We start from the raw sequence: 23880 nt of genomic DNA, 5'->3' as shown, positions 1-23880 counted from the left end.
ATGAATAATAATAAAAAATAAAGTATTTTCATTCATTCATTAATTCAATCGTATTTATTTGGAGCTTACTGTGTGCAGAGCACTGTACTAAGTGCTTTGGAAGTACAAGTCAGCAACATATAGGGGCGGTCCCTACCCAACAATGGGTTCACAGTCTAGAAGGGGGTGACAGACAACAAAACAAAACATGTAGACGGATGTCAAAATCGTCAGAACAAATGGAATTAAAGCTTTTAGATTGTAGATATAGTATAAAAGGAAGTATAACACATTCCTGAGCTGGAATGTCCACACCTTTTTCTACAAATAATCTAAAATGTACAAAGAGACAGGACACTTTTTTGAAAGCAAGAAATAGACTCATGAGTAGATTTTTAAAAGCAGTATTTGTTGTCAGCTACTGTAATAATAATAATAATAACAGCTTTATTAAGCGCTTAATATGTGCAAAGCACTGTTCTAAGCGCTGGGGAAGTTACAAGGTGAGGTACAAGGTGATCAGGTTGTCCCATGGGGGGGCTCACAGTCTTAATCCCCATTTTACAGATGAGGTAACTGAGGCACAGAGAAGTGAAGTGACTTGCCCAGAGTCACACATCTGACAATTGGCAGCATGGGGATTTGAACCCATGACCTCTGACTCCAAAGCCCTTGCTCTTTCCACTGAGCCACGCTGTTTCTCTACTAAGCTCTGGAATAGATACAAGCTAATCAGGTTGGACACAGTCCCTGTCCCACATGGGGCTCATAGTCTCAATTCCCATTTGACAGATGAGGGAACTGAGATACAGAGAAGTGAAAGCAGACAAGTGGTGGAGGCAGAATTAAAACCCATGTCCTTCTGACTGGCAGGTCTATGCTCTATCCACTAGGCCATAACGTTTCTCTATTTGAATGAGGTTTCCAGGGAGTTTTGAGGTGACTTAGGGGACTTTTTGAAAGGTCTTGACAGGTCTTAGGTGTCGAGATTTGTCTGCACCTGGTAGCTCCTAACACTGTGGCTGGGTCCCGTTATAGGCGTCATCCTTGGATCAGTGTCAGGGAACAAGGTGGGGATGAGGGAAAAGGGGAAGAACAGGCTGTGTGGAAACATTTTCAGCTTTGCCTCTAGCACTCCTGCTGATGGGCATTGGATTACTGTGGGCCTTGGGAGGCTGCTGGTGGGGAATGAGAAGTTTTTTTCATTTTATTTGTGTACTTGTTAACCACTTACTAAGGGCCAGGCACTGGGCTAAGTATTGGGGTCTTGTCTTATGCCGTCAAGTCGTTTCCGACCCACAACGACACCAAGGACACATCTCTCCCAGAATGCCCCACTCTCCATCTGCAATTGTTCTGGTAGTGTATCCATAGAGTTTTCTTGGAAAAAACTATGAAAGTGCTTTACCATTACCTCCTTCCATGCAGTAAACTTGGGTCTCTGCCCTAGACTCTCTGCTGTTTGCTGCTGTCCAGCACAGGTGAGTTTTGGCTTGTAGCAGATGGCCTTCCAATTGTTAGCCACTGCCCAAGCTAGGAATGGAATGGATAGGCCTCTGCTTGACTCTACCTCCTGTAGCCGAGACTGGTAGAGTACTGGAAACTCTCCAGGTGCGACCCTGAGAGGGGAAGTGCCGGAGTAGTAGATACAAGATAACCCAGTTGGACACGGTCCCTGTCCCACATGGGGCTCACGGTATATATCAAAGGGTGTAGGAATTGATCCTCATTTCACAGGTGAGGTAACTGAGGCACAGATAAGGTAAGGGCCTTACCCAGGGTCACACAGCAGACAAGTGTTCGAGCAGGGATTGGACCCAGGTCCTCTGATTTTCAGATCCATGTTATTTCCACTAGGCCACCACTGCTTCCCAAGGTTATGCCGCAATCCCTTTAAGCACTGCTGCTGATCCTGCCTGCCTTGCCCATGGAGAAAAGAAAGGAATAAGAGAAGGGCTGGAGGGAAGGGAGCAGTTCTGTGCTGATCGATAAATCAATCAATGATATTTATTGAACTCTTACTATGTGCAGAGCATTGTACTAAGCACTTGGGAGCATATGATGTAACAGAGTTGTATTGTAAAAGTGTTCCCTGCCCACAATGCCCTCTAGACTGTAAGCTTGCTGTGGGTAGAGAATGTGTCTGTTTATTGTTATTGTGTACTCTCCCAAGCACTAAGTACAATGCTCTGCATACAGTAAGTGCTCAGTAAATGTGATTGAATAGAATGAGCTTACACTTACACACATTGCAACTGTGTGACTGTTGCCACTCTTTTTTGTGCTGCTGAAGTTTTGCACCCCTTAAGTTTGTTTCCATAGTTAACCAACCCCAGCAGAGGAGGTTAAGGCCATGGGAGGGGGCTCCAGCAGAAACAAAACTTGAGGAGAGGAGCGGGGATGAGGGGATTGGGAGATACAGGGGTTAGAATAGTGTTGGAGAGCAAGTCCAGAGAAGGGGCAGAGTACTTGAAAATCATTTTCAAAGCAGGGGCTGCTTTGACATCATCAATTAATTAGTGCTATTTATTGAACACTTACTGAGTACACCTCCATTCGCCTGCTGTGTGACTTTGGGCAAGTCACTTCACTTCTCTGTGCCTCAGTTGCCTTGTCTGTAAAATGAGGATCGAGACTGTGAGCCCCACGGGGGACAAGGACTGTGTCCCACCCAATTTGCTTGTATTCTCCCCACTGCTTAGTACAATGCCTGGCACATAGTAAGCACTAAAGAAATACCATAATCATTATTATTTACCGGGAACACTGCTTCGTGACACTTGGAGTACATTTAATAGAAGTTACGGATATGGTCCCTTTCTTCTAGCTTTCAGTATCACTACAAATATGAAAAGTCAGTTCAAGTTCAAAACTACCATTGTGCAATTTGGTCAGACAATAGATAACCCATTATCTTGTGCCTTCCGTATTGTGTGAACACCGTTCAACAGTAACCAGGAAGTCAGTCTAGTGAAGTGGCAAATTTATTTACAAAACAAATTTTTTCTTAAAAGTTGAAGCCATATATTAAACTCAACAAAAAAAAACCCTAAATCATTGTTTACTTCCAACCCTATTTCTCTGTACCTGTGGCTTCCATGTTTTAGTGTTCCTTTTCAGTTTTAGCTTCACCTTTTATAATAAGTTGTTTGCCTAGTGAAACTTTGATTATTCGGTTCTTGGGGTGATTCAAATCTCCACCTTTCACCGCAGAAATAACAGCTCAGACCTTACAGATGAACCTTAACTTCAAGGATGACATGAACTTAGATCTTCAAAGTCCATAAGGCTTAAGGAGCCAGAAAAAAAGCCTCACCCTTACCCCGAGAGGTATTCTTTGCTAGTTTCTCATCCAGACATAGCACTCTTCTCCACCACACAATCATTCCATTCATTTTTCTTTTCAGGACAAGCCAAGTATATCGTTTTCAAGACTTGTCTCCAACCCCATTTGAAGATCTGCCCGTTCCTAACGGAAGACTGAGTGTCATGCAGTCTATTTCCAGGCCTGTCATGAATATTTATATGTTGCCTGCATCTTTACAAATTAGAAGGCAGCAAGATGAATGGGAGTAGTGAATCAGAGAAGACACACAGTGTGATGCCGGCAAAAATTTACTATCTCATTTCTATTTAAAACCTGATGACTCAGAGAAGGAGGCAGTTCATATCCATTTCAGTAAATTCTTTAATGCTCTCCAGCATAGAGGTTTGAATTTTATCGCTTATAGGGGTTTTCTTGATTTATTCTTAGTAAGACCCATTTGGGTATTTTAGTTGCAGCATTTCTAAATAGCAACAGATACACTGCATTATTTCTTTCCTGACATTGTTAGTTTCCAATTATTTTATTCTGAGTTATTCCCTAAGGAATGAAGACTATCACTGTCTCTGAGTTCTCTTCCTCCTATCTTGATGATTTTACAGGATAAACTTGCTGGTGGAATCATAGATCAAATTTCTTCGCTGAATAGGACTTTAGTCAAGTACAATCCTACAATTTACTTCTAATTGACATTTAATGCTTTCAGTTTGAATTAGCTTCACATGACTAATCCTCTAAAAGTAATTTGCAATCACTTCCTCTCACTCTACTGCTCTTGCTCTCTAGTTCAAAATGTATTTCACAAAATTAAAAAGTCAAGATTTACCACTGGCATTACCCCGGAATTTGAAACTTCTAGATTGAAAATACCATGAAAGAACATGAATGCTTACATTCTTTTATCTCAGCCTTTGATTATCATGCCTTCATGAGGAAGTATTCCTTCTCATATATAAAAGAAAAGGGGGAAATCAGGAAACTATATTTTCCAATCATCTTGTGTAATGTGGGAGAAAAGTAAGTCAAATTATGACACTGGGATTCCTAGTACGTTCAGTATATCCGAGAATATTGTCTCTATACACTGAATTTTTACACTACAACCTACAGTATCTTCCATATTTCTAAATCTCTCTTCCTCCTATTATTTCTTCACAGAGAGGGGAGAATGTAGAGACCACTGTGAGATGGTCTCCATTATAGGAACACTTATGCATTGGCAAATAAATACCTATTCCTTTGCTGGCCATTGGGAAAATTATTATCAATTTGACTCACTCTGACTTTGTCTCTGACCGTCTGTCTATCCAATCTAGCCATTTCTTCTTAATTCTTTGTTTCCTCCTTTGGATGTTTCCAGTCTTGCCCATGCCCAGTAGATCACTTTAAAGATGGAGAACCCCCCGAAAGCAGTTCATTTAAGACAACTACATGTGAAGAAAACTTTGCATTCCAACTAATTTAATCCTCTAGGATCATGCTATTCTGCATGGTTTACCAAAGTTGGATTCATTGGTTTTCTTTTTAGCCTCCCTTTCTGTTCAGTGGTGGAAAACATATGGGAAGAAAGTATCCTTTTGCTATTGTTGTCAATATGAGTAGATCAGTGGTCGCATTCTTTTTTTTAATGGTGCTAGTTAAGCACTTACTGTGTGACAGGCACTGTACTAAGTGCTGAGGTAGATACAAGCTAATCAGGTTGGAAACAGTTCATGTCTTCCCCTCCTTATCCCCCCCACCCTACCTCCTTCCCCTTCCCACAGCACCTGTATATACGTTTGTAAGGATTTATTACTCTACTTATTTTACTTGCACATATTTACTATTCTATTTATTTTATTTTGTTAATATGTTTTGTTTTGTTTGTCTCTCCCTTCTAGACTGTGTGCCCGCTGTTGAAGGGACTGTCTCTATATGTTGCCAACTTGTACTTCCCAAGCACTTAGTACAGTGCTCTGCACACAGTAAGCACTCAACAAATACTATTGAATGAATGAATATTATTATTATTAATTAATAATAGGCTGTATTAAGTGTCTGCCGCACACAATGCACTGTATTAAGCACTGAGGAAAAAAATATCCAGTGAGTGTTAGATTCATTCATTATCGTATTTATTGAGCACTTACTGTGTGCAGAGCCCTGTACTAAGCGCTTGGGAAGTACAAGTTGGCAACATATGATACCATCCCAGGCCCTTTGAAGGACTCTCCATTTGAAAATAAAAAGGTGAGACAGATGGGGAGAGAGATTTTAGGAAAAATGAAGAGATTAAAACACAAAAACAATAGAAGATGGAGGCAGTGATTCATATAATATGCAAATGCAATAGGCAAATGTATATATAATTGAGAGAAATAGAGTAACTATTGCTAGAGGAACAGGCATTTGGACTTCTCCTTCTGACACAGGGTCTAACTCCCACAGCCTCAGCTACAGCCTTCCCATCATTGTCTAACAGAGAGTGAGTGTGCATGAGTGGTAAGGCCAAATCAGGACCTTCGGCCCTGGCAACACTGTACACAAAAATAGTTGTCCCTTGTTGTATTACTATCCTTACTGTTTGCAGCTCCTGGCACTGTTTTCTCTTTTGTTTCCTTTTCCCTTATTTCTATTTGTGGCTCAAATAGATTCACAGCTTTCTCAATAGCAATATGCCCTGTTGGTCTATTGTCAGCAAATGGCTTCCAGTTTTCAACTGGGATGCAGCATTGTCTGCAGTTTTGGTTTATCATCCTCTTGAAATGTTCCTTCTGTCCTCCTTGCTAGCGGTTCCCCAATTTCAGCTCTCCCTACAGCAGTTGCTTGGCAACTCTGTTATCATATATTCTCCTCAGATGTCCCTCTCAGCATAGCTATGTTTAGATGAGCGGAGCTTTGATGCTAGGAAACTGACTACGTTCCAGAACTTCATGGTTTGTATTCTTGTCTTGTCATTTGAAATTGAAAATGTCCCCTAAATGACACTAATAGAAGTACTTAAGGAGCCAAATTAGTGGGTGTATGGGGCCCAGGTCTCACAGATTGAGAGGAGGTCAAACAGCACTACAACTCTGTAGAAGTTATGCCATTGCTACACTCTGTTTGCTTAGGATTTCCCGCTTCCTCTTCTGTCTTGTATTGCTGACCGGTATACTGCCTCAGTAACAGAATTCTGTCACAGTGTTCATCTCTGTGTTGCCAGTATAACTTTTTGATTGTGTGTAATACTTCTCTCCTGCAGGCTGATAGATCACCCTGATTTTCTTTAGACTTATTGTCAAACATAGAGCCATAATGCCTGGTTGACTTGGTAAAATGCTTCATGATTATTTACAGGGCTTTTTAGGTTTGGGCCTCTAGGTGCAATCAGTCATCGGTATAAAGTAATTCTTGGATGACTATGGCAGCACGGCCTAGTGGAAACAATATGGGCCTGGACTCTAATACCGGTTCCACCACTTGTCTGCTCTGTGACCTTGGGAAAGTCACTTCACTGTGCCTCAGTTCCCTCATCTGTAAAATGGAGATTAAGACTGTGAGCCCCATGTGTAAGAGGAGCTATGTTCAACCTGACTGTCTTGAACAGAGCTTAGTACAGTGCCTGGTACATATTTACTATTCTATCTATTTTATTTTGTTAATATGTTTTGTTGTCTGTCTCCCCCTTCTAGACCGTGAGCCTGCTGTTGGGTACGGACCGTCTCTATATGTTGCCAACTTGTACTTCCCAAGCGCTTAGTACACTGCTCTGCACACAGTAAGCACTAAATGAATACGATTGAATGGTACAAAGCAATCACTTAACAAATATCATAAAAACCCCCAAAACAAAACAAAACAAAAAATCGATTTCCCTGGCTCCCTCTCCCTTCTGCATCATCTCTGCACTATGACCTTTGGGTATTTGGTTTTTGTCCTACCCTCCACCCCACAACACTTCTGCACTTATTTTTAAATTATATGTAATAAGATATTCATTTGTATTAATGTCTGTTTCCCTCACTAGACTGTAAGCTTGTTGTGGGCAGGGAACGTATCCGCACACTCTGGTGTATTGTACTCTCCCAAGCACTTGGTACAGTGCTAGGCACGTAGTAATCACTCAATAAATAGCTTTGATTGATTATCGGCTTAGTTGGGAGAATTTCCCAAAGGTGCAAAAGCATATTTTAACACCTGCATCAGATCTCTTGCTGCATCTTTCATCATGGCTGCATAAAATGATTTGACAAGAACCAAACCCATTTTTCCTGCACTGTACTAAGCCCTGGGATAGATACAAAATGATCTTCGTCGGTTATAGTCCCCCTTCCCTCTAGATTGTAAACTCACTGTGGGCAGTGAATGTGTCTACCAACTCTGTTTTGTTGTCATGTTGAGAAGCAGTGTGGCTCAGTGGAAAGAGCACGGGCTTTGGACTCAGAGGTCATGGGTTCAAATCTCCGCTCCACCAATTGTCAGCTGTGTGACTTTGGGCAAGTCACTTCACTTCTCTGTGGCTCAGTTACCTCATCTGTAAAATGGGGATTTTTTCACCTTGTAACCTCCGCAGTGCTTAGGACAGTGCTTTGCACATAGTAAGTGCTTAATAAATGCTATCATTATTATTACTCTCCCAATAACTTAGTACCGTACTCTGCACAGAATAAGTGCTCACTAAATACAATTGATTGATTCATTGGTCCCACACTGCACATTGCACTCACATTCTAAATAGGAGGGCATAGGATTTAATCTCTATTTTACAGATGAAGAAACCAAAGCACAGAAAAATGAAGTGACTTGCCCAGAGTCACTGCAGTCAAATTGCAGAGCCAGGGTTGGAACCCAGGTCCTGACTCCAGGCTTGTACTCTTTCCGTATTGCTTCTCCAATGTGCAAGTACGGTAGGACTATGGTGAGAAGAGACTCAAAGTGCTTAATCAATCAATCAGTCCATCAATAATATTTACTGAGCTTACCCTCTTTCTACAGAAACGCTCTGGGCATGTCTCCCCTCTCCTCAAAAATCTCCAGTGGTTGCCTATAAACCTTTGTATGAAGCTGTCACTTGTCGTGGGGGGAGATGGGTTCGTTCAGTAATCGGCATGGCCAGAGGGACAGAGAGGCCGGGGACAGAAAGCCTGAGTTTTATATAAAATTTATTCAGTGCCGCGAATTGAATTATGTAATTGTTTAGGTGCAATGGATTGAACTTCCCTTTTTAGGAAAAATGTAATCAGTAATATTAGAGCGTCCCTAATGGGAGGAGTGCACATATACAGAGAAGCAGCGTGGCTCAGTGGAAAGAGCACAGGCTTTGGAGTCAGAGGTCATGGGTTCAAATTCCATCACCAATTGTCAGCTGTGTGACTTTGGGCAAGTCACCTCACTTCTCTGGGCCTCAGTTACCTCATCTGTAAAATGGGGATTAAGACTATGAGCCCCACGTGGGACAACCTGATCACCTTGTAACTTCCCCAGTGCTTAGAGCAGTGCTTTGCACATATTAAGCACTTAATAAATACCATTATTATTAATAGTATATATTACTCAAGCGTGGCAGAACCCCCAGGTCCCACCCAGTGGAATTCCCTTACAATTTGCACTCGTGTGTACGTCCCACTCGGGAGGAATCCACTTGAGTTACACACCCATGGAGGAAGCCCCTAACTCCCACCCATGAGGATTTTCCATTTGGGAGGAATCCATTCATTCGTTACATACCCATGGCGAAGTGCCTGGCTTCCAGCCCCATGAGCGTGCTCAATAAATATGATTGATAATTGATTGGCTTGTAGTAGGAGATCAGTGAGGTAAGGTAGGAATGGGCAAGCTGATTAAATGCTTTAAAGGTGAAGATAAAGAATTTCTGTTTGACAGGGAGGTGGCTGGGCAACCACTGAAGAGTCTTGAGGAGTAGGGAGACATGAACTGAATTTTTTTTTTCCAAAAAAATGATCCAGGCAAATCAAAGTGACATATGGACTGCGGTAGGGAGAGGGAGGAAGCAGGGAGGTCAGTGATGAGGCAGCTGTAGTAGTCAATGTGGGATAAAATAAGTGCTTCGATTAGCATAGTACCAATTTGGATGGAGAGGAAAGGATAGTTTTTAGTGATGTTGTGAAGGTAGAACTGACAGATTGAATATGTGGGTTGAATGAGAGAGAAGAGTTGAGGACGACACAAAGATTGTGGGTCGGTAAGCTAGGGAGTTTAGAGAGTGGAATTGTCTAGAGAAGCAGCGTGGCTCAGGGGAAAGAGCATGGGCTCCGGAGTTGGGTCATGGGTTCAAATCCCGGCTCCGCCAATTGTCGCTGTGTGACTTTGGGCAAGTTACTTAACTTCTCTATGCCTCAGTTACCTCATCTGTAAAATTGGGGTTTAAGACTGTGAGCCCCCCGTGGGACAACCTGATCACCTTGTAACCTCCCCAGCACTTAGAACAGTACTTTGCACATAGTAAGCACTTAATAAATGTCATCATCGTCATCATTGTCATTATTATTACAGTGATGGGGAAAACAAAGGGAAGACAGCATATGAGTGGGAAAATAAAGAGTTCTGTTTTGGACACGCTCCATTTAAGGTATTGCTGGGACATCCAGTACTGATATCAAGAAGGCAGGAGGAAATGCAGCACTGAAAAGGAGAGGTTAGGCCCGAGATGTGGTTTTGGGATCACCTGTATACTGATGGTAATTGAAGCCATGGGTTTGAATGAGATTTACAAGGGAGTGAGTGTAAATGGAGAGTAGAAGAGAACCCAGAACTCATGCTGGAGGAATCTCCACTGTCAAAAGGTGGGGGGTAAAGGAGGAGCCTGCAAGAGGGACTGAGAAAGAGAGGTCTGAGACATAGGTGGAAAACCAAGAGAGGACAGCGTCAGTGAAACCAAGGTTGGATAAAGTTTCAAGAAGAATGGTGTAATCCACAGTGTCAGAGGCAGTTGAGAAGCCTAGAAGGATTAGGGTGGAGTAAAGGCATTCAGATCTGCCAAGAAGGTCTGCTTCTGAGGAGTGAAGGAAGCAGAAATCAGTGTGGTTTCCAGGGTCACCAATGCTGACTAACCAGATCTACTGTTGTAGGTCATAATAAACTGGTTATGTTACACTAAACTGGCTATGGTAACAACAAGGATTGGGATGGATAACTAGGGGCTACTGCCAGGCCTCAGAAGCAGCGTGGCTTAGTGGAAACGGTACAGACTTGGGAGCCAGAGGACATCAGTTCTAATCCTGGCTCCGCCACTTGTCTGCTGCATGACTTTGGGCAAGTTACTTTTTGTTGTCTGTCTCCCCTTTGTAGACTGTGAGCCCGCTGTTGGGTAGGGACCGTCTCTACATGTTGCCAACTTGTACTTCCCAAGTGCTTAGTACAGTGCTCTGCACACAGTAAGCGCTCAATAAATACGATTGAATGAATGAATGGAAGTAACTTAACTTCTCTGTGCCTCAGTTACCTCATCTGTAAAATGGGGATTAAGACCGTGAGCCCCATGTGGTACAACCTGATTACTTTGTAACTACCCCAGCACAACCCTACCTACCCAACCCCAACAGTGCTTGGCACATAGTAAGTGCTTAACAAGTACCATTGTTATTATTATTGTTTATTATTATTATTATTATTATTATTATGGTATTTGTTAAGCTCAATCACTTATCTTCTCTATGCCTCAGTTACGTCATCTGTAAAATGGCGATGAAAACTGTGAGCCCCACATGGGACAACCTGCTCACCTTTTAATAAAAATAATAATGACATTTATTAAGCATTTACTATGTGCCAAGCACTGGTCTAAGCGCTGGGGTAGATACAAGGTAAACACGTTGTCCCACGTGGGGCTCACAGTCTTCATCCCCCTTCTACAGATGAGTTAACTGAGGCATAGAGAAGTGAAGTGACTTGCCCAAAGTGACAAGTGGCAGCGCTGGGATTTGAACCCATGACCTCTGACTCCCAAGCCCGGGCTCTTTCCACTGAGCCACGCTGCTTCTCAATAATAATTGTGATATTTGTTAAGGGCTCAATATATGCCAGTGCTGGGGTGGATACAAGCAAATTGGGTTAGACACAGTCCCTGTCCTGCATGGGGCTCACAATCTCAAACCCCTTTTACAGATAAGGTAACTGAGGCCCAGAGAAGTGAAGTGACTTGCCCAAGGTTACACAACAGAAAAACAGCAGAGCTCGGATTAGAACCCATGACCTTCTGACTCCCAGGCCCAAGCTCTCTCCACTATGCTGTGCTAAAATAAATAATAATGGTATTTGTTAAGCACGTACTATGTGCAAAGCACTGTTCAAAGTGCTGGGGAGGATACTGGCTGTGGCTGGCTGTGGCTGTGAAGTCAGAGGTCATGGGTTCAAATCTCCACTCTGCCAATTGTCAACTGTGCGACTTTAGGCAAGGTACTTAACTTCTCTGTGCCTCAGTTACCTCATCTGTAAAATGGGGATTAAGACTGTGAGCCCCCCAGGGGACAACCTGATCACCTTGTAGCACTGGCTGTGAAGTCAGAGGTCATGGGTTCAAATCTCCGCTCTGCCAATTGTCAGCTGTGTGACTTTGGGCAAGTCACTTAACTTCTCTGGGCCTCAGTTACCTCATCTGTAAAATGGGGATTAAGACTGTGAGCCCCCCAGGGGACAGCCTGATCACCTTGTAACCTCCCTAGCACTTAGAACAGTGCTTGGCACATAGTAAATGCTTAATAAATGCCATTGTTATTATTATTACAAGATGATTGGGTTGTCCCACTTGGGGCTCACAGTTATCATCCCCATTTTACAGATGAGGTAACTGAGGCATAGAGAAGATAAGTGACTTGCCCAAAGTCACACAGCTGACAGTTGGCAGTGTCGGGATTTGAACCCATGACCTCTGACTCCCAAGCCCAGGCTCTTTCCATTGACCCACGCTGCTCAGGCTGATGAAGTAGGGGCCCTGCTGGCCATCCAATCTATGTCAGCCTTTCCTGGAGTTGGCAATGAATAACAGCCTCTGGCATGGCCAGTCAGAAGCAGCATGGCTCAGTGGAAAGAGCACGGGCTTGGGAGTCAGAGGGCATGGGTTCTAATCCCGGCTCTGCCCCTTATATAATAATAATAATAATAATAATAATAATAATGGCATTTATTAAGTGCTTACTATGTGCAGAACACTGTTCTAAGCACTGGGGAATTTACAAGGTGATTAGGTTGTCCCATGTGGGGCTCACAGTCTTAATCCCCATTTTGCAGATGAGGTAACTGAGGCCCAGAGAAGTGAAGCGACTTGCCCAAAGTCACACAGCTGACGAGTGACGGAGTCGGGATTTGAACCCATGACCTCTGACTCCAAAGCCCGCAAGTACACTTAACTTCTCTGAGCCTCAGTTACCTCAACTGTAAAATGGGGATTAAGACTGTGAGCCCCACGTGGGACAACATGATCACCTTGTATCCCCCCAGTGCTTAGAACAGTGCTTTGCACATAGTAAGCGCTTAACAAATGCTATTATTTTTATTATTATTATCCTCAGCGGGACCTCACAGAAGTGGTGGTGAGGGTGAAATTAGTGGTGTTTTTGAGAAAGACAAGGAAGATGTGTAGGAGAAGGCTTCTGACCTGAGGCAGCAGCCATTGCTGCAGTTTCCCCCATCATCACTGTGAGCCCACTCTTGGGTAGGGACTGTCTCTATATGTTGCCAACTTGTACTTCCCAAGCGCTTAGTACAGTGCTTTGCACACAGTAAGTGCTCAATAAATACGATTGATTGATTTATTGATCACTGGGGTATCCACTCCTACAACCCCATCCAAAAGCAGGACAACTAATGGGCTCCATTTTAAATCATTCAGCTGATAGGATTAAAACTTGTGACTCATCCATGCACACAACTTCCAGTAAGCAAGACTCCACACATCTGCCATTGAGTGGGGAGAGCAAGGCTGTGCCCTGACTGGCCCTCACTCCTTTCTCCAATTAACATTATGTGGAGGAGGGGAAGAGGAAAGGGGGTTCATTCATTCATTCATTCAATTGTATTTATTGAGCACTTACTGTTTGCAGAGCACTGTACTAAGCGCTTGGGAAGTACAAGTTGGCAACATAGAGAGACAGTCCCTACCCAACAGTGGGCCACAGTCTAGAAGGGGGAGACAGAGAATAAAACAAAACATATTAACAAAATACAATAAAAATACATGCATACAGGGGTTGTGGGGAAGGAAACACTGGGGACTCAGCTTGGAATTTTCTGGGATGACAACAGGCGGCCGCACAAGTGGTAAGGGTGGATATCTGGGCAATTCTACCTCTGGATGATTTTGATTAGAGGGATTTGATTTGAATTGAGTGCAAAGTTTGCATCCTTTATACCCACTGTGTTCCCCCTGCCCTGTCTTTGGGGGTCCCAGACAAGGCTACCTGCCCCAGGCTTTACACCCTCCTAGGAATGGACCCATGCTTACCATATCAAGAGACTAATTGTTTCTAGTTTATGCAAAATTTAGCTGTGGTATTCTGGGGTTTCTTTTTCTGACTTCCATCTCATGTGTGTATCTACTCCCGTCACCTCCCAGGAAAAAAATTAATAAATAAATAAAAAACAAGCTCTTTTTAAAGCGATTTAAAGGATTTTTTTTTTCAAGCACTTGTGTTCTCCGCATTCTGGTAGGTGATCTTATTTACCAACCTCAAATTTCATATTTGAGGAAACACCGTACACAATATACCTCAATTTAATTTACTTTGTAGTGCTGATTCAGTATTGTTCTGGCAGAGGTATCTCAGACCGTATTTTATTACCTGCTTAATAGAATTTTGGAGGAAGACTTAGGGCGATGCTAAATGTAGCCCTTGATCATTTTGCCTTACATCAAGGAGGAGGGTTCTGTCAGTTGCTAGCCACTCTCAACACTAATTCAATTTGCTCATGTAAAAAATAAACACCTACTGGGGTTATTTTTGGTTGTTATGTGTTGATTATTTCCCCCACACGGTTATCATGCAAAAACTGTTTATTTAAGCTTTTTGTGGGTGACAGGAGATTTTGTGGTATTCCGGTATTATTAGCATGAAAGTAGTATGTAATATAGGGTTTTCCAAGTGCTTTCCTCATATCTATCCTGTGAAAAGAGGGGTGTTATTGTCTGCATATGGCAGTGAAAATAAACAAGGACTGAGAGGTTGGGGAAACTATTTCAGTCACCCAATCGAGGCTTAGTAGAGTCAGGACTCTGAATAATTATACCCTAGTTTTTAGTTCGGTAAAATTGCCTCAGTCTCCTTAGGTGTTTAAATTGTTTGGCAAAATAATAATCCTAAAGCTTCCTTGAAGTTTCTGTAAATCACTTGGCCATGCAAATCTGGACTGGAAATTGAACAGAAAACCATTCCAATTCCTCTATGCAAAGTGTAGAACCCTGAAAGTCTTGCCGTTGTAGAACAGACCCTTTTTTGCAGTGATAGAGCTTTCCAGGTGAAAAAATGGAGAGCTGAAATTTGCATTCTGCCAGAAGTCATTCTTCCCTAGTAATTGTTTGGTTTCCCTAGGGTTGCCTGGGGCATAAGTGTCTGAAACAGGACTGTAGTGATGATTTCCTTGTATTTACAACACCTTGGCCCTTTGCAGTTCAGCAGAGCAGTACTTTTAAACCCATCACAATGGGGTAGTATCAGCCTCAACATTTCATATGCTTTATAAGCAGTGTAATCCCATGTTCACTCAGTTTAGAATTCTGCTTCTAACAGTGGCAACGGGATCTGTGTGATGATTACCCTCATTATTAGTGTTGGTATTTACTAAGCGTCACTATGCACTTCCATCTGTGACCTTTGGACATTTGATATTTGCCCCATGCCCAACCCCACAGCATTTATGTATATATCTTTAAATAATCTATTTTAAATTAACTATTTATTCATATTAATGTCCAACTTCCCCTCTAGACTTTAAACTCTTTATGGGCAGGGAACGTGTCTGCTAATTGTATTGTATTATTCTCTCCCAAATCTTAATCTGGGGATTAAGACCTTGAGCCCCACGTGGGACAACCTGATCACCCTGTATCCTCCCCAGCGCTTAGAACAGTGCTTTGCACGTAGTAAGCGCTTAATAAATGCCAATTATTATTATTATTATTATTATTATTATTATTATTATTATTATTATTATTATGCCCTTAGTAGAGTGCTCTGCACTTGGTAAGTGCTCAATAAATACATTTGATTGACTGATTAATAAGCACACATTGTATTCCAAGTACTGCACATAGAGAAGCAGCGAGGATCAATGGAAAGAGCCCGGGCTTTGGCATCAGAGGTCATGGGTTCAAATTCTGACTCCACTTGTCAGCTGTGTGACTTTGGGCAAGTCACTTAACGTCTCTGGGCCTCAGTTCCCTCATCTGTAAAATGGGGATTAAGACTGTGAGCCCCCTGTGGGACAACTTGATCACCTTGAAACCTCCCCAGCGCTTAGAACAGTGCTTGCACATAGTAAGCGCTTAATAAATGCCATCATCATCATTATTATTATTATTACTGTACTAAATGCTGGGGAAAGAAAATATATAGGTGAGATTTAGACACAGCATGGCTTAGTGGATAAAGCACAGGCCTGAGAGTCAGAAGGCCATGATTTCTAATCCTGACTTTTCCACATGTCTGCTGTGTGACTTTGGGCAAGTCGCTTGACTTTTCTGGGCCACAGTTCCCTCATCTGTAAAATGGGGATGAATAGTGTGCACCCAGGGACAGGTTAATCCAATCTGATTAACTTGAATCTACCTCAGTGCTTAGAATACTGTTTGGCACATAGTAAGCACTTAACAAGTACCATAAAATAATGATAATACTAATAATTCTGTCTCTTAGCTCACAATCAAATCCCCATCCCCTCCACCCTACCTCCTTCCCCTCCCCACAACACTTGTATATATTTGTACAGATTTATTGCTCTATTTCTTTTACTTGTACATATTTACTATTCTATTTGTACTGTGGCTCAGTGGAAAGAGCCCGGGCTTTGGAGTCAGAGATCATGGGTTCAAATTCCGACTCTGCCAATTGTCAGCTGTGTGACTTTGGGCAAGTCACTTAACTTCTCTGTGCCTCAGTTACCTCATCTGGAAAATGGGGATGAAAACTATGAGCCCCCCATGGGACAACCTGATCACCTTGTAACCTTCCCAGCGCTTAGAACAGTGCTTTGCACATAGTAAGCGCTTAATAAATGCCATTATTATTCACTAGAAGCAGCATGGCTCAGTGGAAAGAGAATGGGCTTTGGAGTGAAAGTAGGGACTGTCTCTGTATGTTGCCAACTTGTACTTCCCAAGTGCTTAGTACAGTACTCTGCACACAGTAAGTTCTCAATAAATACAATTGAATGAATTGAACGAATGAATCTGTAAAACAGGGATTAAGCACATACTCTCCCTGCCTCTTAGACTGTGAGCCCTGTGTTGGACAGGGACTGTAATACGATTATTTTAATTTACTTCAGACTTGGCATATAGTAGCACTTGACAAAAAAAACCTTTATTGTTATTATTATGACACATATTCACATAAGAAGTAAGCAGACTACAGCTTCAGTTCTTACTAGAATCTGATTTAGTTAACATCTGACAGTGGTTCACTATAACCAGAGGCAGAAAGGAACTCACTGCTGAGGGCCTTCCCTGATGAAAGAACAGACAAAGGGAGTCAACCCTATATTCTTTCTCTTGGAAAATTATCCATTTCAGATATAAATCTCTCTTTCCTTTAGTGCCCTGACACTTGGACTTAGAGGCCTTTAGTTCACTGACACTTGGACTTGAGTCCAGTCATTAAACACTAATTAGATTTGTGCCTTGTTCTCCTAGTAGTTCAAGTTTTAATAAATTGTGCCCCTTTCCTTCTTTGTCTTTTTCTTGGAATCCCAGACAGGGTCATCACCTTCTCATCTCTGTGGCTTGAACTTTCTGTCTGGGTGTGTTCAAGCCACAGGCAAGGCAATTTAATGGAAGCTTAAAACAGTCAGGGCACCTGAGGTAATGGGTACATTCCTTATAGAAAAAGTCCAATGTATTACGCTGGTTATGTGCATTTGTTTCCAACTCAACCTTTAGAACAGGATCTATTGTAATTTCCCTAGCATGGTTTGGCCTCTGAATCCAATTAATTTAGAAAATATTTCTAAATTTATTGCTTTCAGGTATTGTCTTATTCTTTCACTCCAAGATATCATTGTGCTTCAAACAATATAGGCTGCTGATTACCATTAACGTGCCCTGTTAATTTGAGCGAAACTGCATCCCCTTTGGATATTCATTCATTCATTCATTCAGTTGGATTTATTGAGCGCTTACTATGTGCAGAGCACTGTACTAAGTGCTTGGAAAGTACAAATCCGATATGAGAGTGAAATTTATGATTCACACCTTAGTTGCGATTATCTCCACTAGGGTCATATTAAAAGAAGGTAAGATAATGGTTCCTTTAACAGCACTTATTTGTTTACTTGACTTAAGGTTTCATTTCATGCTCTCTTCTCTTCTCACTTTTCATTTTTTTTTTAAAAGCAATGTGTAGATAGGCTGTCAAAGCCTCAAAGGCCAACGATTCTAGCTGTGGAGGGGATATATAAAATCTTATCTCAGTAAGTTTGAGAGAGCCGTTGTGGCCTGCCTGCCTCTTCTTCACATCCAGGTGACCACTATTCTCCCCATCTTCAAAGCCCTCCAGGAATAATGTCTCATCTCCCACCTCATTTCCCCTTATTTCACTTGGGCACTTGAATCCTCAACCACTTAGAAACGCACCCCTTTCCCTTCCATGGCACGGTGGATAAAGCACGGACCTGAGCGTCAGAAGGTCATGGGTTCTAATCCCGGCTCCGACACTTGTCTACCGTGTGACCTTAACAATAATAATAATAATTTTGGCATTTGTTATGCGTTTATTATGTGCCAAGCACTGTTCTATGCGCTGGGGGAGATATGAGGTAATCAGGTTGTCCCACATGGGGCTCACAGTCTTCATCCCCATTTTACAGATGAGGGAACTGAGGCACAGAGAAGTTAAGTGATTTGCCCAAAGTCACATAGCTGATAAGTGATAGAGCCGGAATTAGAACCCACGACCTCTGACTCCAAAGACCACGCTCTTTCCACTGAGCCATGCCGCTTCACTTTGTACCTCAGTTACCTCATCTGTAAAATGGGGATTAAGAATGTGAGTCCCACGTGGACAGGGACTGGCTAACCTGGTTGCTTGTGTCCACCCCAGCACTTAATACAGGTGTGGCACATAGTAAGCACTTAGCAAATACCATTATTATTATGTACATGTATTTAAACTCAGTGGTTTCCTTCTATGGGTAATGTTCATTTAGTGTCTATCTCCCTTGCTACACCATAAGCTTCTTGATGGCACAGATCTTGTCTACTTATTCTTTTGTACGCTCCCTAGTACAGTGTGCTACACAGAGTGAGCACTCAGTAACAAGTATTAGCTGATTTATTTTTCCAGACAGTCCTGGATCCACTGGAGCATGGAGTTCAGTGATCTAAATTAGTTTATCAAATTAAAACAAGGAACAAAAGCAGGGGAAGTGAGTCCCATCAGTGCCTCACATTCTCAATTTGGAGGGATCATTTGCAGCGTGGCTCAGTGGAAAGAGCATGGGCTTAGGAGTCAGAGGTCATGGGTTCTAATCCCAGCTCCGCCACTTGTCTGCTGTGTGACCTTGGGCAAGTCACTTAACTTCTCTGAGCCTCAGGTACCTCATCTGCAAAATGGGGATGAAGACTGTGAGCCCCAAGTAGGACAACCTGATCACCTTGTATCGCCCCCAGCACTGAAAGCAGTGCTTTGCACATAGTAAGCACTTAACAAATGCCATTATTATTATTATTTGGATCCAAAAATTAGTGACTCCACATTCTATTTCAGGTCATCAAGTGGCATTAATAGTGACCATTTGCAAATGACCCTCTTGGGATCAAAATTCAGTGCTTAGAACAGTGCTTTGTACATAGTAAGTGCTTAATAAATGCCATTATTATTATTATCCCACCTTCCTGTTGGAATATTACATCTCATCTCATCTCATTTAATTACACTGAGGAGATCATTCAGTCTCAGCCTAGATTTTTTTTCCCTCAACTTTGATCAATGGCACAGGGACATCTGGAGTGGTACACAAAAGTAGTCAGATATTGTGCAACTGAAACAAGGCAAATACAGTCTTGGATCACTTTAGGAGAGCAAATCCCCTCTGGGCTTGGACACATTGAGACAGGTAATAATGAGTGTTGACATAGTCTGTTCTCCTGAGCAACCTCATCTCCATTAAAACCCCTTAGTCTTTCAGATTGCATTCTGTGGCTGTGTGTATGTTTGTGTGTGTAGAGAAAGAGACAGAGAGAAAGAGAGAAAGGGGGAATATATTTTAAGGACTGAAATTTTCCAAAACCTAACTTTCTAAATGATGATGGCATTTGTTGATGATGATTGCATTTGTTATGTGCTTACCATGTGCCAAGCACTGTTCTTCGCCCTGGGGAGGATACAAGGTGATCAAGTTGTCCCACGTGGGGCTCACAGCCTTAATCCCGTTTTTACAGATGAGGTAACTGAGGCACAGAGAAGTTAAGCGACTTTCCCAAAGTCACAGAGCTAAGTGGCAGAGTCGGGATTAGAAACCATAACCTCTGATTCCCAAGCCCATGCTCTTTCCACTGAGCCACGGTGCTTCTCAGTGAGCTTAACCACATACAGAAAAGTATTCTGTAGGGCAAACAACACCCACAACTGATACAAAAACATGACATCTACCCTAGTTTCCTTTATCCTTTGGCTGCTTACCATTATATCAGTATTCACAATCGTGTCTGCTCTGGAGTAGCAATAGACAATTTACCAGAGAACTCCCATTATTATTCTAACTAGATCAAGATGCAAATAAGTTGACTCAGAACCTTGGGGGTTATTGGTTATTGATGCTATCAGAGCTAACTGGAAAAAACAAATCAAAACAGGAGCCCTGTTCTAGATGGACATAAAGTGGGAAGATATTAGACTATCAGGTGGCAAGAGCACAGGCTTAGGAGTGAGAGGTTGTGGGTTCTAATTCTGACTCTGACACTTGTCTGTTGTGTGACCTTCCATGTCACTTAACTTCTCTGTGCCTCAGTTACCTCATCTGTAAAATGGGGATTAAGAATGTGAGCCCTATGTGGGACAGGGTCTGTGTCCATCCTGATTAGCTTGCAAGTGCTTAGTACAGTGCTCTGCATACAGTAAGCGCTCAATGAATACGAATGATGATCTACCCCCGTGCTTAGTACAGTGCCTGGCATATAGTTAGTGTTTAAGAAATCACTTAAAAAAAAAGGACCTGAGGATTTAGTGGGTTTGAATCTTAGGGCATATATCACTCAGAAAAGTGGGAAAGTAGTGTGGGAAGAGAGATTCTCCCTGCATGGAACTCCTTTCCCGTTCAAACTCATTAAACCACATCCCTGTAAACAACCATTAAGATACTCATAAATCTCTAAAGTGTAGCGATCCAATTAAAACCTTCTCTACCCTTACAATTCATGTATTTTTCTCATTAATATCATACTCCGCATTTGCAAGACTTTAAAAAAAATTTGAGTAATTCTCTTCTATAAAGTTTGTGTCTCAGGAAACATATGTTTTAACAAAACCTCTCTTTGTGATGTATGACCTTTTTGTATGATGATATTTTCTTAAAAATTTTTTGATTATTTGAAGAATAAAAGGCAAGAAAAATGATGAGACATATTGGTTCCAATTTTTCACAAAGGATAGCACTGACAGCCTAAATGCCAAAAAAAAGGAGACGTGAAACTAAATACACATGAAAAGCAATAGGATGTTCCTTTCATATTCTACTGGACTTTTTCTTAATTCATTCTTGAAGACAGAAGTGCTTTAAAAAGCCCAATCGATTTAAAAATCCACTTAAAGGAATTTGAATCCCCTGCTCTCTTACGCATAGCAAAACGCAAACCCTTTTCTTTTTATCACACATAAATAAATCTTCCCCTCACAGTGGCTCTGAACACAAATTTCCATCTCTTATAGTCCATTTAATATCATACTCTTTCCAAAGCCCCAGTTATGGCAGAGGTATACCTTTCTATTAGGAAGATCCTGTGGTCTAAAATATGCATTCGGCACTTTACTGTATTTGTGAGCAAGGGACATTTGGAAAAGGAGCCAGATTAACATTACTGATAAGAATGAATTGACTAACATACACAGATGCTTACGTGAACGTGGGCAAAATGATTCATTTCCCAGGTATGAATTTAGTCAAACTTTCACTTACTATGGACTTACCTGGCCCTGAAAAATACATGTTAAACAATCTAGTTATTTCCCATTTGTTCTTGGGTATTCTCCCTGTTGTCTAGAAGGTTCAAAGGTAGGAAAGAAAATAGGAATATTCTGTTCGTTACAAGCTTATTTGTTTCCTCCCATTGTTAAGAGCCGATACTGTTCTCCAGCAATCCACAGTTAGGTGGTATTCATTTTTTATGCTTAAAATGTTTTCTATAAAGCATTTCATCTACCCAACTGGTTCAAGTCACTTCAGGGCCCCATTTTTGGGTGTTTGACTGCTAACCAATCAATGCATATCCCGTGTTTAATGGAGTTGTGTTGCAATGAGGATGTTATCCACACTGGCAAGCTGCCAGCCTTCTTCTATGCCATTTTAATAGTAAGTATGTCTCCGAATGATGAGGAAACTACTCCAGAAGCAAGATGTGGAGCCTGTGGCAAGTGCTCTAGTCTGTAAACTCTGTAAGTAAATAATTTTGCAGATTAGGTAACTGAGGTACAGAGAAGTTAAGTGACTTACCCAAGGTCACACAGCAGACAAGGCAAGCAGTGTCGACTAGTGGATAGCCCACTGCTGGGTAGGGACTGTCTCTATATGTTGCCGACTTGTACTTCCCAAGAGCTTAGTACAGTGCTCTGCACACGGTAAGCGCTCAATAAATACAATTGATTGATTGACTGATTGATAGAGCATAGACATAAGAGCCAGAAGACCTGGGTGTTAATCCTGGCTCCACCACTGGTCTTATTTTTGACCTTGGACAAGCCACTTAACTTTTTTGTGCCTCAATTTCCTCAACTGCATAATGAAGGTTAAATACCTATTTCTCCCTCCTACTTAGAGAGTGAGACGCATGTGGGGCAGGGTCTGTATCCAGCCTTCTTAATTTGTATCTTCTCCAGCACTTAGAATAATGCTTGAAATATAGCAATCACTTAACAAACACCATAAAAAGAGTGGCAGAGTGGCAGAGTGAGAGGTCCCAGGTGCATGTTCAATCCACTTGAACTCTACCTGTCCCCCTCCCTTTATACATACTAGTAGAGTCAGTTTCCCTCCCTAGCTGTAATTTATTTTAATGCTTGTCTCCCCAGTTAGATTGGGTAGGGATCTAGTCTCTCTATTGTACTCTTCCAGGCATTTGCTACAGCATTTTGCATAAGTATCCTTGATTGGGAAGGATATGCACAAAAGAATCGATTGATTGATTTATTGAGCATCCAGGATGAGGCGCGGTTGGGAGATTAGCTTGAGAGGAGTGCAGTACGCAAGCTGAGGTGGAGTGAGAGAAGAGAGAGGCTAAGTAAAGAACATGACAACTGATGCAGAGAATAAGCCCAATCATTAGGACTGACTGCTAGATGTATAGAGAAATGGGTTGCCCTTGGAAGTTTTTTCCAAGGAGAGTGATGCATTCTTGGTGTTTTAGGGAAATTATCTGGCCAGCTGTTTAAAGAATAAAATGAAAAAGAGATAGACGGAATTCATTCATTCAATCGTATTTATTGAGTGCTTACTGTGTGCAGAGCACTGTACTAAGCGCTTGGGAAGTACAAGTCAGCAACGTACAGAGACGGTCCCTACACAACAACGGTCTCATAGTCTATAAGGGGGAGACAGACAACAAAACAAAACATGTAGACAGGTGTCAAAATCATCAGAATAAATGGAATTATAGCTATATGCACATCATTAACAAAATAAATAGAATAGTAAATATGTACAAGTAAAATAAATACAGTAATGAATCTGTACAAATATATGCAAGTGCTGAGGGGAGGGGAAGGAGGTAAGGCAGGAATGCAGGGAAACCAGGAGAGGAACCGTGTCCCATTTGATTATCTTTTATCTACCCACTACTTTGATACATGGTAAGCAGTCAATAAACCAAATTGCCTTCTACTAATCAATAATATTGTTTATGCTTTTCCACTGTGCCTGCAGTTTGGACACTTTAGCACAACAGCAGCACAACTGCAGGGACATCAATTGTGAATGGGTTCTACATTTAAAAATCTTCACAACGTGTTGCACCCCTTTCCACCTGCTTATTTGCTGCCCTCCATGGCCCAGCAGCAACACAACTGTAAGTGAGTGATGCTGCATAAATTACGATCACAGTAATCAATTCCTTTACATAGAGTCTCAGTCTTAGAGTCTCGGGGTCAAGGCTCGTCCATTGTTTTCAGCAGGAGACTCCATTAGCTTCATCTTTTTTTTTTCCTCAAACACATTAATGAGCTTATCTCAGCTTTAGTAAT

The 23880-nt window shown here is 41.9% G+C and overlaps 1 protein-coding gene and 1 non-coding gene across 2 annotated transcripts in view; one reads left to right on the top strand and one right to left on the bottom strand.

Annotated features, from left to right (window-relative positions):
- LRRC4C (leucine rich repeat containing 4C) overlaps nucleotides 1-23880 on the top strand; it is a 1005802-nt gene that overhangs the window by 147557 nt on the left and 834365 nt on the right. The window lies entirely within an intron of this gene.
- Nucleotides 1471-1608, bottom strand: LOC119944236. The gene has a single exon (XR_005455733.1). It is a non-coding gene; the product is annotated as a small nucleolar RNA SNORA7 (small nucleolar RNA).

This window comes from Tachyglossus aculeatus, chromosome 22 (assembly GCF_015852505.1).
Source record: "Tachyglossus aculeatus isolate mTacAcu1 chromosome 22, mTacAcu1.pri, whole genome shotgun sequence".
Taxonomy (NCBI): Eukaryota; Metazoa; Chordata; class Mammalia; order Monotremata; family Tachyglossidae; genus Tachyglossus; species Tachyglossus aculeatus.
Note: the sequence above shows the minus strand (reverse complement) of the source record. Positions and strands in the feature narration are given on the sequence as shown.